This window comes from Rhipicephalus sanguineus, chromosome 1 (genome assembly GCF_013339695.2).
Source record: "Rhipicephalus sanguineus isolate Rsan-2018 chromosome 1, BIME_Rsan_1.4, whole genome shotgun sequence".
Classification (NCBI taxonomy): Eukaryota; Metazoa; Arthropoda; class Arachnida; order Ixodida; family Ixodidae; genus Rhipicephalus; species Rhipicephalus sanguineus.
This window is the reverse complement of record NC_051176.1, coordinates 214,720,786-214,735,752: the sequence shown is the minus strand read 5'-3', so window position 1 is coordinate 214,735,752 and position 14,967 is coordinate 214,720,786. Positions and strand designations below refer to the sequence as shown.

The following is a 14,967-nucleotide window of genomic DNA, read 5'->3' as shown; positions in this document are numbered from 1 at the left end:
GCTACAGCAGAGTACGCGGGACGACTCTCGGCCACGGCGATCGGGGGTGGCTGGGACTTGAGTGGCAGCCGCAAAGAATTGCGCCAGACAGCTGCATAAACGGCAGCGGTTGTTGGAGCTGTGCCGCGGGACGTTTCGGCAACTTCGCTCTCCGTTGACTTCTGGCGTCTCCGGCGAGAGCCAGCGCGACCCACATCACGCGGCGGAGGGCGAGCGCCCGCCGCCGCTCGACGACAAAGCCTTCTCGCCCTCGGTGCTACGAATGGAACGGGCCGCCGTTTCCACAGTGCGTTCGACCTGCTCAACGCCCTTGGGAGCCACGCCCCACTAGATTCGATTTGTATACAGGACCCCCCGGAGGGCCTGGCGAGCGCACTGGCTGCTGCTCCCGATAGTCCCGAAGGCACCGCGGCTTGTCTTAAACCCCAGAGTTTATGCATCCTTTTGTTTTCTGTATTCTGTTCGCCGTCCCCCGATAGGTCACCTGCTAGCTGCACCGGTCTTTCCCTGACCTTCTTGGCGAACGCTGAATTCCAGCGGCGGTAGAGCGAGCTGATCCCCAGCACGTATGCACCCGACCACCGGATCGGCTAATACAGGACACAACGCCTAGAAGAGCAGGCGCAAAAGGAACGCGCGCACCGGGCCGAAGACAGGTCGAAACGCTGTCCCCCTTTTTTTGTCGCACAACACAACCGGGTTAACAGGCGCCCAGACAAAACGAAGCACAGGCGACGCACAGATGTCTCGATGCGATTACGACCATTGCGCTGCGCGTGAATGCCTCGAACAAAAACAAACACAAACGGCGAAACGCGTGCGATTAGGGGAATCGCAGAGGAAAATAATAATACACCCGCGCCGAAGTAACACAGCCGCGTAGTGGTGCCATGTGGCCTTGATCTTACGCGGCACGATACAAACTGTCGTTAAGCCGAAATAACATAAGAAATCGAGTGATCGAGGAATAACGCAGCCACCATCACTGTTTCTTTTTAAATTTATTTATCCGCGACCCCAAAGTGGACCGACAGGTCAGGACCACTTAAACGAAGATTAAGACTGTGCCACTTTGCGTACAACGACGCTTGCGACAATGCAGTATACAATATATGTCACAAACAATGGCGCAAAAAAGAAAAAAAAAGGAAAAACCGTAATTCGGTCGACTTAAGCAGGACTCCACTGATTGCAGAGCAAAGAGAAGAAATGATGGAAGAAAGAGGAGCATGCGGATTCAAAAACAAAACGTTTGTCGCAACACAGCGTTTGCTAAGTAGGCGAGTTTCTCCTTTGTTGTTGTCGTTTTAGGTACGAACACAGGCATATGCCCGGACTCCCACGTTGACATAAATGATTTCGAACTTATGCGGCTGCTTCGAGGCTCCTTTATTTCCGCACGACACGGTCGCGCCGTCAGTTTGATGCATCCACTGTAACGTATACGATTCTGCATGCCCCGCCGAAATACAACCTTTCGTTTGTAAATATTGCGAACGCCTGTACAGTGAAGACGACCACAATGAACTTGTCCGTACAACTAAGGAAATAAGCTGGACCTATGCGGCTGATCTGTTTTGTAAATGCACGCAGTGGGGTCGTCACAACCTTGCGCAGCCGTCACAGGGCTGTTGTGCGTACAGGGAGCGCCATTCGACACGACAATAAAAACCATGTGTGAGGGCCCGGACTCCGCAGCAGCGCGGCCCCCCCCCCCCTGCAGTGATAAACGGCATTAAAGTCGTGGCGGTGGCCCAGTGCTCACCCGAACCCGAAAGACGCGGTTTCGATTCCGGCCGCGGCGGTCGCATTTCGAGAAAGAGAGATAACAAACATATTTATTCTGGTATTATTTATAAGCGCTGTCTTCACGGCGGTCTCCCCCTTCCAGGAAACCATAGGCTTTCCTTCACCGCGTCGACGGCCCTTGCTACCAGGTGGCGCTATTTCGATGTAGGCACAATGCTAGAGGCCCGTGTACTGTGCGATATCAGTGCACGTTAAATAACTCCAGGTGGTCGAAATTTCCGGAGCTCTCCACTACGGCGTACCTCATAATCACATCGTGGATTTCGCATGTAAAATCCCAGAAATTGTTATTACAAACGGCATTAGTAGTACGTGAACGTCGACGTCATAAGGCTGGTTCACACCGGCGACTAGCACCGGTCGTGCGACCGTTTGCGACTGGCGGTCAAAAACCGACTCAAAGCGACCGATGTTCACACCTGCGTGCGACCTATATGCGTCGCCACATAGAATTCACGTCTGCTCGTATACAGCTCGCATTGCCGTTGCCCCGTAAAATAGGCTGACGTCCCGTTCCTGCGCATCTGATTGGTTCAGATGATTGCGACTGCAGTCGCGCGACTGAAAAATCGAGCGGCGAGCGACTGTGCCAAAGTAGTCGCTTTGCGACCAAAACGGCCATTTGCGACCGTTTGCGACCAACTTAGTCGCGCGACCATTGCTAGTCGCCGGTGTGAACGGGCCTATAAGGTGAGTTGATGTAAAGCACATTTCCTCGGACAAAGTGTGCATAAGAAATATATCTCGAAATACGTTTATCTCACTCTCTCTCTCTCTCCCAGAGAGTCCGGCTGGCCGAAGACGCCTCCAAGACCCAAGGTCTGGCCGCCGCCTGAGGAAGGGGGGCTCCGGTAGGGCTAGTCTCCCGGCCCCCGCCTCCCTTGACCCCAGCAAGGACACAAATAAAGTTATGTCTCTCTCTCTCTCTCTCTCTCTCTCTCTCTCTCTCTCTCTTTTTTTTTTTTGCTTTGTTGCATACGTTCAGCCTGCTCTCTAGCAAGTGCGGTACGGTACGCTTTATTTAAAAATGTTACCTAAATAACGAATAATTTGAATATACCAATCACCTCGTTTCAAAGGTGTTTGCCTGTTGGTACAAATACATTCGTAGTACATTTGCACGATTAGCCCGAATAATCCACTTCAACTATGAATAACCTACTGACCGCGCTGGAAATAAGTACGTCCCTAGAAGTTGGAACAGGGAACGAACGCTTCCTATTTTATAATTTAACAAATATAACGCAGCTACGGTGACCAAGATAAACGTTTCGCCATGCGCACCCTCTCAATAAGAAACAGTTGGGAGAAACAACGGCGGCAATACCTCCCGTCTATCGTATGGCCGCAGGTGCACGGCTACCTGTGTCCAAAGAAAGCCCACACAGCGAGCGAGCGTGAGAGGCGCGAGAGCCGAAAACGAACCGCGTGCTGCTACATGTTTAATAAAGCCTCGTGCGCCTAAAACCCGCCAATGGGCGTTCCATGTTCAGGACGGCGTGGCCGCGAATATCATACATACGGGCTGCAGACACGGTTGGCGCGCGATGAGCGCGGCGTCGCCCGAGAGAACGCTCGTCGATCGTCGCCCCGTGCGCCCTTTTCTCTTCCTCGAGGCGCGTGCATCGCGTACCACCGCTCGCAGGCCGCGCACCGGCGGCGGCGTCGTGACTCGCGTGAAACAGAATCCAGTGCACGCTCGGCTAGCCCACTCGACTATATAAGCAAGCACTCGCGCCTACTATAGCGCATCAGAAGTTCAGCCGGCTTCTATTATGGGCACGCGCCCCATGCACAGTCGCCAACGAAAGCGCACGCACGATGAGCGCCCAGATTGCCGAGCACTAATAACGCGAGCTGCCGCTCCATCCACGGCCCTGATGCGCCCGGATACTCGCGTACAGGTTCGGGAGCGCATTACACGGCGCGCGCACGACAACATTTAATGAACTGCATCTTCGCCCACATCGTGAGCACTAAACTCACACACCAGGGCGCGCAAGGAGGACCCAACAGCACCTCGCCCTCACTGTTCGCGTCAGCGACCAAGCTGGCAATGTGGAAAGTATGTTACTTAGTCGACCTCAGTTTCGCGTCCAAACTGTAACAGCGTCTGTTGTTTTCATCTCTACAGGGAACGTTCGCGTTAAAATTTTCACGCGGAAATATTATGCCATCGAGAGGACTGACGCCGCAGAAAAAGGCTCTGCAAGCACTACTGCGCTTTGATCCACCGGCCTACGTGAACGACTCCGACTGGAACGTCCCTCCTGGGTGTGCGTTTGTCTCTCTCCTTATTTTATCGCTTTCTCTCTCTTTACAACCCCTACATCCCCACCCCTGTGCAGGGTAGCAAACTGGTTACTAGTACCAGGTTGACCTCTTTGTATCTCCTTTAAATCTCTCTCGCTTTCTCCTTACGCCAAAACGCAATAAAATATCGCTCTGAAGCAGAGGAACATCCCATCGAGGAAAACCGCGAAACACAGTATCCAAAGAGGCAGCTCGTTTAAACGTACAGACACAAATAGTACAAACAACAAAAAAGAATCGAAGCTCCACTATTTCATACATGTCAAATCGATACGGTATGAGTTTCGATCACTAACACAACATATGCTGTATATATGCAAATATATAATGCTGCATATAGTTTAATGAAACAAGTGCCCGCATCAGTGTGGCATTAACCGAAGCAATCAGCCAAGCTTGAGTAACTCAGCCAATCTATACAGTGTGCATCAGCATGATCGCGCGCGCGTCCACGAGAGCAATCTTTTTCATTTTCTTTTTTTTTTTAGGCAGAATCCCGCAAAACAAGACATTCTGTCGTTGACCGCGTGTTCGGTTATGGGTTCGATTCCCAACCGCGGCGGCCGCATTGCGTTGAGGGAGGAATGCCACAGCACTCATGTACGCCTTGCTTTGGGCTCACGTCAAAGAATCCGAGAAGTAGCGGTTCTGAGATCCCAGAGCGTTGACGCGCGAAGAGGTGACGCGCGGCCGTGTTATCGAGCGGCAGCGCGGTTGCGCATGAAAGCACCGAGACTTCGAAACATCCGCAACGCTCGCGCATGAGTTCAGTTAGATCACACAGTTTTCCGTTTGCTAACGGTTCCACTTGAACAACTAAGGCTTTTTTTTTATATAATACAGATTACTTATTTATACTTATTTCTGTAGTACGTGCGATCCATACTGAATATTTCCGGTAAGATGATTTCGTTAGTCGAAAACTTGCGAAAGAAATGCAACTGGGAACGCACGCGCGCCATGCACGGAAGGATGTTCGGTCCGACGGCACGGAACATCCGCGAGCATGTATTACACGCTTCCTCGCAGTGAAGACAGCTGGGTCGACTTTAATTTTGCTTCGTTTCTTTTTCCTCGTACGCACGCGCTGAATTCATGAAAGAAAAGAAAAAAAAAGTTTCCCGAAGGACATAACAACGGTAACCGTTCCGCAGGAATCCGAAACGGCATTCCCCTCGCAGAGACGGACGGATGATGCTGGTCGCGCTATTTATGCCAGCGGTTGCTCCGCGAGTGCGCTGCGTCGTGCTCGCGACGCTAGCGCACCTTAGCGCACCGCGCGGGCCATTAGCGCCAAAACGGCGGCGGTGCGCGCGCCGCCGCCGCCGCGTGACAGGACAATCCCTGTGAGGCGCGAAGGCGCTGGTGTAGCCAGGCAACGTGGGCGTTGCGGGCGCGAGTGTGCATCCGCCCAAAGAGGCGAGGCATACAGTACAGCCGGAAGGAACGACGACGCCGAAAAGCAAAAATAATAATCTTGTCCGTATGGCCCCACTTTTTTTTTTTGTCGGCGTTTCTTCTTGCGACGGCTTTTACGTCGCCCGCCTTCCTCTCGGTTTCCCGCTTTCGTCGTCGGCATCAATTACGAGCGAGACCGGGCGCGGGTATAAACGCGGGGGAAAATGACACGCGTGCCTACACAAGTCGATGGAAGCGTTATACGGTACAGCCTGTACAGCGCTAAGAAAAGGAAAGCGCGCTATATACGCCACGCGGGCAATTCCGTCCGTTCCGTTTCATCAACGCGTGAGCACACGAAGGCTATAACGGCTAATGGAACTGTCCACTGAAATGCGGAAGGGGAGAGCTCAAGACAAAGGAACTATTATAAATCGACTACGCTTAATGAACGAGAGACAAATAATTGCAAGGAGTGCGTCACGCGTAGCGCGATTGTATAGCCCATATAGACGAGGTCGAGTCGAAAGCGCCGGCGCACGCTGCAGAAGAGACAAGGAGGCGAAAGCGTAGATGACGAAACGGCGCTTGGAGAGGAAGTGGCGATGCGCCGTACGGGCCGTTGCGAGCCTGCGCGCAAAGCAATTTGATTATCGAACAAGTTACGATAATCAGAAGTGTCGCGCGAACAAATATTCACGCGAAGCTTTCATCGCGAACCCTCCCACACCTTCCTGACCATGCTGACATTCGTCTGTTTCGCCGAACAGTTTCGCTGGTTCGATCCCAGCCGCGGCGGTCGCATTTCGATGGAGGAGAAATGCTGCAGGTTCGTGTACTGTGCGATGCCAGTGCACGTTAAAGAACACCGGATGGCCGAAATTTCCGGAGCCCTCCACTACAGCGTGCTTCATTATGAAATCGTGATTTTGGCACCTAAAGCCACACAAGTTGTTGTTGTTGTTGTTATTATTATTATTATTATTATTATTACTATTATTATTATTATTATTATTATTATTATTATTATTATTATTATTATTATTATTATTATTGCCAAATACATGAAAGTGCTTAAAAGAAAGATTGACTGACGTGACCAATAAAGGGACAGAACCTTGGTTCGAAAGGTTCGATGCCGAGAGAGAGAGAGAGAGAGAGAGAGAAACCTAATACACAACTTCAGCGGTCAACCATAATACTTACTGCACCTATCCTACAGATATATAGGACAATTAGGTTGTGGCACGCGTTATTTTCAGCAATAAAAATTTCAGGAAAAGAAAGAGAAGCAGAACAAGTTGGTTGGTTGGTTGGTTTATGGTGTTTAACGCCCCAACTGGGCGACTCATGCTATGAGAGACGCCATGGTGGAGGGCTCCTGGTAACTTCAACCGCCTCGGTTTTCTTAACGTGCACTGACATCGCGCCGCTAGCATTTCGCCTCGATCGAAATGCGACTGAGACGCATAATATACACTACAGGGGGCTCCCAGAGACTTGACGCTTTTTTCTGAGTAACGAGATTGTGCGTCTTTATTCGGTATCGATATAGTGGAGCGAGCAACACAAAGATGAGAGATCATGCTCCAGTCGTTAAGTGAAACGAAACGACTCACGACGAACGCAACGTGCGACGCCCGGCCCTCAATAAACGAAAATCCGAAAACCCCTTTCTGCACCTCTTTTTTTTTTTCGCGTAATTTTTGTCATGCAGGGTCTTACGTACATTGAACAACTTTGCATTTCGCGGCCTGTAGAAAAATCAACATGTCGCGCATCGATTTGGCTACTCGTGGTGTCTGCAAAGGTGCAAACGGCTTTCTGGTAACAGGCACTTTCAATCAATTTATATTTCTGCCGACTCAAACTGTGAGAAAGAAAGGTGGTGGCGGTGGTGATGCTGCTACAGGCGGTGACAGCCTGGCAGACATGGCCGGCAATTGCTCTGCCCGAGCGTCTCTTACCAAGAATTTTTTACCAAGCGTCACTTAGACCATTATCTCGCAGATAAGTTAAAAGAGTAACAGACCCTTCCTTGCGAACCATCCGCGCACCTTCTGGAAACGCAATCTGTCCAGTGCACTCGTGAGGAAACCCCATTATTTCCATTCTGTTCATGAGCTTCCTCCTTTCACTGCAAAAACGCTTGTAGTAGTCGAGCGCGGCACTACCATGAGGAAAAGAGAGGATCCTTTGGCTTACGTGAACGACGTAATCCGAGATTGAATGGGCATTCGGTAGAGCGGCCTCGGAAGACAGAGTGAGAGAGAAAAAAAAAAGCGCTTCTTGTTCTCTACAAAAAACAACATCACAGAGGACAATTAAACGGCGCAGTGAGTGGGTGAGCACAACTTTATTGTTCCTTGTGCAAGTGGCTTCCACGAGACCGCTGATGCACCTAAAGAGGTATAAGCAGTATCCACGTTTGAGGAGTTTTACTTCTTTGGAGTCCTATACGGGCTAAATAAGTGGTCTGTGTTGCTCTTCTTGAAAGCTCCCTTCTTTAATAATAATATCTGGGGTTTAACGTCCCAAAACCAAGATATGATTATGAGAGACGCCGTAGTGGAGGGCTCCGGAAATTTCGACCACCTGGGGTTCTTTAACGTGCACCTAAAGCTAAGTACACGGGCCTCAAACATTTTCGCTTCCATCGAAAATGCGGCCGCCGCGGCCGGGATTCAATCCCGCGACCTTCGGGTCAGCAGTCGAGCGCCATAAACGCTAGACCGCCATGGCGGGGGTCTCCCTTCTTTCGTTCGTGCGAAAAATGCACATTAACCGGCATATCGATGCTCCAGAGCACGCTTGATATGCTGCACTGATTTTCTACTCCGGTGACAGAAAAAAAAAAAAAAACTATTCGAACACAGGCTACCCGTTCGTTTCTTATTTTTATTTTGCACACGAAAGAAGTAAAACAGCTGTGGCGACAGGAAAGCCTCTACGTTACGCGTCCGGCTTCTAGCACATGACTAGTTAAGAAATAGTAATAAACAGCAGAGGTAAGCGTAAAGCGGCATGTTTTTCGCACGTTAATCTCCGCACTGCATCAACCGGATCAGACGGACAAAACAAAAATGTATTCGCACCACTCGCTTCATTTACGCAAAGGAAGGAGTCACGTGATGACGGGCCGTGAACCAGAGGCGAGCAAAAAAAGAAAAGAAAGAACAAGGTACTATAGTGCTCCCCTTCGGACTCGTGATCGATGCCTTCGACAGCGTCGTCTAATTTCGCAGCTTATGAGCTCAGAAACCAAGCCCATATTTTCCCACATGTCACATGCACAAAAGTCTCTTGTATTAAAAAAAAAGAAAAAAACTCTAGTATATCCCAACAACGCGGTCTCATATGATTCAAATGATTTTCACTACTTTAGTAAAACTTGTTGTTGGGCTAGTTGGCGCACGTTCTTTTTCAGTTGGTGACGCTATTTTCTTTCGCCTTTTCTTCTCGGTGGTTTACGTCGTCGAATTTTCTCGTAATTTTCACTACGTACGAATTAGACGTATCTATTCCCTCTGTTATCTATATTAATGTCCAATATGAGGAAAAATGTGTGCGCGTGTGGGCGCGAAGGGGAGAGGGGGGGGGGGGGCGGGGCAGAGAAGAAGAGAAGTGTTATACTGCATTGCACCAATGGTTGTTGGGGTTACAACGTGAATTAACGCGACGTATATACGCGGTACAGAAACACGAAAAAAATCCACAAAAGCGCGACGTCCCCATTCTTCCGGTGGGCGGTTACAACGACCTTCTACACATGTCGTGGGCATCGAGCAAAGGTTTTTCACGACTATTCCGAACGCGAGCGGCGCGCACGCGGACAGCGTGGCGCCATCCCGCCGGCGACAGCGAAGGCGCCCACGGCAGGGGTTCTCGCGCGACCCGAAGAGTGGGCCGCGCCGGTCCTCGTCGCGGGGTGAACGCACCGCGACAGAAGACAGGTGTCGGCAGTCGCTATCGGCCACGGCGCTTTCAAGCCACGCACGCGCAAGGGCCCCCAGAAGGAGGAGGCACTGACAAGGGTCTCGCGCTGTCCCGACAGCTCGGCCCCGGAAATCGGGGACGTCACTTAGCGCCGGAAGAACAAGAGGTCCGCGCAGCCATAAAGCCCGAAAGGATAGGACACAAAACGGCCACGGGTTAATACGGGGGTGCGGCCTCGCGTGCCCCTCTACTCCTCAAAGCGGGCGCATTTGTTCGCGACGGTGCGCGCAAGGACCATTTGCCGGCTCCCCCAGTGTCGAGTGCCATTACTGCAGCGGCCCACCAAGCGCTCGCGTGCGAAGGACACCGGCATCCGGATGAGAGATGGCACAAAGAGGCCGCCCTCTGCGGGCTGCGTTATTTCGCCCTACAGTTTAGTGCCGTCTTTCATTCCTGGCGTGCGGCAACAGCTTTGGCACGCTCGCTGCGGCAAGTGCGAACCTCCGGCGGACAAGTCGTGATACGTCACTGCGGGTGTGTCGCACCCTCGAATCATGCAGCAGTCCAAGGAGCACGCCCACCTTGATTGCAGCGACGCAGCACCACCTTTGGCGCTCGGAGCGCGTTGGGATGCGAGATGGTGATATGGGATGGACAGGCTTTGAAGTGAGGGAAGCTCAGAGCAAAATGAGATTCGAAGAGAGGCTGAGGAAAATGAAGAAGAGTAGATGGGCAGAGAAGGTTTTCAGGTATTTGTATAGAAAAAGCGTTGACACGCAGTGGAGAAAAAGAACTAGAGGAGGCTCACCAGTAAATATACGGCTAGCAGTGCGGGCGATATGGCAACAAGGAGCATTAAGCGGAAGGTCAGAGAGGTGGAGAGGACTTATTGGATGGCAGCGATGGAAAAGAAGCCGGCTCTGAGTAACTACCGAAAGGGAAAAAACGAAATAAGGAGGGAAAGGTTTTTATGGTAATTCAAGGGGAAGCGCTTTACTGTTTGAAGCAAGGTCGGGCTGCCTTAGAACGCGTAGTTATAAAGCGAGATTCGGTAACGAAGAAGAACAATGTACATGCTGCGGGGGAACTAAGGAAACGATGGAACATGTACTGATTGAATGTGGCGATATTCACCCAGGTATACGTGTGGGCATGAGTCTACATGAAGCCTTGGGTTTTATGGACAACAATGGAAAGCTGAACACGTCCGCGATAGAAATAAGTAAGAGACGGTTTTAGAGTATTGGTGGCAGAAAAGTAGAGATAAAGAACAAAAATAAATAATGGGGGAAAAATAAGGTCATTCTGTCTTAAGAGGCAGAGAGATGGACCGTGAATTTATATTTTTTTTTTGGTATAATAACATAGATTTAATCAATGTAGATAAGGTAGTAGGCCAACATGAAACAAGGAAGCTTTTTTTTTCTTTTTTCTTTTCTTCGAGCCTGGTGGCAGACATGTCATCGCCCCGTTATAAAGGGGACGCTCATAGCATCCATCCATCCATCTTTTCGGTCGTCGTGCCCGAAGGTACACATATGGATGTACGAGTGGGGCACGCAACATTAGGGAAGCGACCGCTGGAAGAAAGCTTGTTTGCGCGCGCCGATGAAAGTCAAGAGGGAGGGGAGGGGGAGTTGCGCGCTGATTATAAATGAGAAGCTGCAACAGGGCTGTCTGGCCTGCTACGTTAGCGTCGTGAGCATTCGCAAGCTGCCTAGAGAAAAAAAAAAAACCCTTAAATTTTAGAAAATTAATTCTAAGGTATTACGTGCAAAAAAGCATCGATCTGATGAGGCACATTGTCATAAGAACCTCCGGGTTAATTATGGCCACCTCTGGTTCTTCCTCTCTTCATGTGCAGCAGTACCTGCAGTTTTAATCAGAACGACATACAGATAAGCGAGTTTAAATGCGGCCGCCACGGCTTTAGGATTTGACCACAGCCGAGTTGCATCATAGCGGCGACCAATAAAACGTTGACGTCAGCAGCGGTTCCCCTGATGAGCGTACATGCGGTAAGCGCGCCAGTGGCCCACGCACGCTTTTCCGGTTTCAGCAACCACCAGGACTAAACGAAATTCCCCTCACGAATCAAAGATTATGTCATGGCTCGATGTTTCCTACGTTGCGCTGAAAAAAAAAAAAAAAAAAAGAAAGGAAGAAAAGAAACGCCGTACGAATTCTTGAAGCTCGCTCTCGGCTGACTAGTCGCCCGTCGCCACGCTCGTAACGTTCATTTCGGGTGTTTTTGTTGGCCGCAATCACAATAGGCAACCAGAAGGAAAGCGAGAACTCCAAACCTGGCGGAAATTCTTTTCCGCGATTGTTCAAGACGCTCACTTTTACTCTGCCGCCGCCTTCTACTTCTACCTACTTAATAATAATAATTGTTCGGTTTAACGCCCAAAAAACTACGACATGATTATGAGGGACGCCGTAGTGGAGGGCTCCGAAAATTTCGACCGCCTGGGGTTCTTTAACGTGCACCTAAAATCTAAGTACACGGGCCTTAACAACTTTCGCCTCCATCGATAATGCGGCCGCCGCGGCCGGCGTTCGATCCCGCGACCTTCGGGACAGCAATCGAGCACCATAACCACAAGACCACCGTGGCGGATACTTCCACCTAATTTTCGTTGCAAATGAAGTGAACGCATACCCCTTTGTCTCGTTTCTGAGCTTTTTATTTCGTACCTAAATTAGCTGTGCATACAGAACACGGAGAAGGAATAGCCTTGACCACTTCAAGCTGTTGTTTACAGGAGATGCATCAACAGAAGATACATAAGCGGACACCCCTGGTTGCGCGGCGGCGGATTCGCTCGGCTGTGCGAAAGCGAGATGTCGAATCCTTAGCCGCCATTTTGAATTTGCGGCAGGATATTTACAACGCGTGCTTTATATGCTAGTGTCCCAGTGCAGCCGCAGTATGGGTTCCGGTGAAGTGGAAAGGCATTCCGCTATCGTCATGGCGAAAAAAATCGGTTCGACGCCGATCGTGCTCGCCGCCTTACATTTTCAGCGAGCTTTACCGCTTTCGCCTGCCTCCGAGCTCTAGTGGTAAGACAGTGGAAATTGTTGACTGGTCAATGCCTCTAGCAAGTGTGAGTGCTGACTCGCAGGGTGTTGTACACGAAAAAGTGCAGTGCCTGCAGTCGTTCCACGAATGACTCCGATCGTTCGTGATGCAAATCGGTCAGGTGCCCTTGTCGACCACTTCCTTTCGCAGTTGCACCGGCACAGCAACCAAACAAGCACCCATTTTCTTACTTGCCTTATCATACGATAGGGAGACAGCACTGCTAACAAGCAGGTCGCATAGCCGAATGGAACACAATAGCTTTATCACATCTCTTCTGTTTGCCGTTTTTCCTCCCTCTCTCTCTCGCTGCTACGTTTGAATATTTGCAAAGCCTAAGGCCACCGGCATGTTGGCACTGGCTTGCAAAGGCCAGTGCCAACACGCCGTTTTCCACTTGCAAAGGCCAGTGGGAAACGTTTTGCACTGAATCGTATATGGAGGCGGCGCCAGATCGGCTACACTTCGAGCTACACTATACGATCGCTGAGAGACTCTTGGCACGCACAAGTTATACCCTCACGCCTTTTATAGCATACCGATCTTTTTAGCAGAGGCGTCGGCAAAACCATCGTCCTCAAAACGAAAATAATAACCAAATTCTACTCGCAATCGTAGCTACGCTAGAAGCTTTAACAGTTCGCTGGTGACTCCGGTGAGAAACGAAGCCTCAAATCAGACAAGCAGCTTCTATTTATGCCCTATTGCGCCTAAACTGACAGTACACAAACGTTCTCCATTCCACGGTCATCGAAATGTGTTGGAGAGCCCGTTTAGGTTGTACAGTAAACTCTCACTTGTACGAACGTCGGTTTAACGAATATTTCAGAATAACGAACTTTTAGAAAATCCCCGGCGATTTTCTTATGCATTCTATGCAAAAATCTTTCAGTTAAACGAATTTCAGAATAGTGAATTTTTCAGTTGAACGAACTTGATCCGCGGACCCAGGCTCATTTTTAAAATCAATTCAACGAAGTTTTGTGCACTGCAGCACTGGCATAGCCGATGCGAGCCGTCTCTAAATCACCCATCCATCGGCGAAAACGAGCCACGTGCGCATCAGTTCGCCCCTTCTTTTTTTGTCTGTCTCATCGGCATCATCGGTATTGTGCGGCCATCTTCATGTGCCAGAGGCAGCTGTGCACAGAAACGTACTCTCTGGAAAGCTTTGTCTCTTCTTGCGCTTTAAGGGCACCAGTTCAAATTAAAATTACAGATTCCTTTTCAAATAAATTGCATTTCACACTTTTGACTCTGTCTGCAGTGCCCAATGCTGTTCCATATTCTACTGAATATTCAGTTTAGTGAACTTTCAGTTGAGTGAACTATTTCCTTGGGTCCCTTGAAGTTCACTCAATTGAGAGTTCACTGTATAAGGTTTCTGCGACTGTAAGAAAACACGCGAAACTGAAAGGCGGACGATAACGTCGATTTGGTGCGAGAGCCGTTAAGTGACATGAAGTATCGACTTTTTAAAGAGTCTATTCTAAAGGAACGCAGCAAAGGAAGCTTCGAGAGCTTTTCTTGCGCCATAGCAACCTAACCGCACTCAACGCGGTGGCCCAGCGGCTACAGCGTACGGTGCCGAGTCTGAGTGTTAAGACTCAGACCATATTTCGGTGAAGGTGAAATGCAACAACGCTCGTGTACTAACATTTACGGACACGTCAGAGAACACCGGATGGTCAGAATTAACTTGAAGTCAACCACTACGGCGTGCCTCGTAATTTTTTATCCTTGAAATCCATGACGTCCCAATGAAGAATTCGGGGCAAAATTGATAAATGACACTTCATTATTTGCCTCTTTTTAGCGTTTCAAAATGTGCTCCCGTTCCCAGAAATGTTTTATGGTACATGCTGCCTACGCGGTAAGCCTTAAAACGAAAAGTGATATTCCTACATATTTGCTCGAAAGATCAGCGTATATGTAGGCTTGTAATTGTGCGATATCATTGATACGCTTAGCCGTTTTCATTTTTTTAATCCGCCCACAACTTCGCCCACGAAACGTCGTCCACTCACAAGGAAGAAAGCTAGTCACTTCCCACGCATCAATGTAGCCTACAGTATGCCGAAAAGCGACCTCAAAACGCAATCCAACCACCTCTTGGTGGCAGAGAATCCGCTAAGGACAGCGCAAAAAGCGCTTCAAAACCGGACAGATATACAATCTGCGAATGCGGTCAGCGACTCCGGGCATCTCTGCCCAAGCGGTGTGTACGAAACAAAGGAGAAGAAGCACCGAAGAAAGTCGCGGAGGGAGAGAGTGGTGGGGAACATCCACGAAGGTGGGAAAGGAGATGGCCCCTCTCCGCGCCACACCAGATGTGGCAGCTAGGGACCTTAGTGGCAGCGGGTGGTGACCACGTGGCCAACAACCACAACCGGGCGCGCAGGTCACGTGGCTCGGGAAGCCTGACATCA

The 14,967-nt window shown here is 50.0% G+C and overlaps 1 protein-coding gene across 3 annotated transcripts in view; it reads right to left on the bottom strand.

Moving 5' to 3' along the window:
* LOC119371653 (rhophilin-2) overlaps positions 1 to 14,967 on the bottom strand; it is a 233,731-nt gene that overhangs the window by 46,540 nt on the left and 172,224 nt on the right. The gene's annotated exons all lie outside the window — the stretch shown is intronic.